This window comes from Bison bison, unplaced genomic scaffold, assembly GCF_000754665.1.
Source record: "Bison bison bison isolate TAMUID 2011002044 unplaced genomic scaffold, Bison_UMD1.0 scf7180017864037, whole genome shotgun sequence".
Taxonomy (NCBI): domain Eukaryota; kingdom Metazoa; phylum Chordata; class Mammalia; order Artiodactyla; family Bovidae; genus Bison; species Bison bison.
Genome location: NW_011494609.1, coordinates 3,431,170 through 3,431,511, shown reverse-complemented (window position 1 = coordinate 3,431,511; position 342 = coordinate 3,431,170).

Here is a 342-nt window from a genome sequence, read left to right as displayed (position 1 = left end):
GGGCTCCAAAATCACTGCAGATGGTGATTCCAGCCATGAAATTAAAAGACGCTTGCTCCTTGGAAGGAAAGTTATGACCAACCTACACAGCATAGTGACTGATCTGATGTGATCTGATCTGACACAGCATATTAAAAAGCAGAGACATTACTTTGCCAAAAAAGGCCTGTCTAGTCAAGGCTATGGTTTTTCCTGTGGTCATGTATGGATGTGAAAGTTGGACTGTGAAGAAGGCTGAGCGCCAAAGAATTGATACTTTTGAACTGTGGTGTTGGAGAAGACTCTTGAGAGTCCCTTGGACTGCAAGGAGATCCAACCAGTCCATTCTGAAGGAGATCAGCC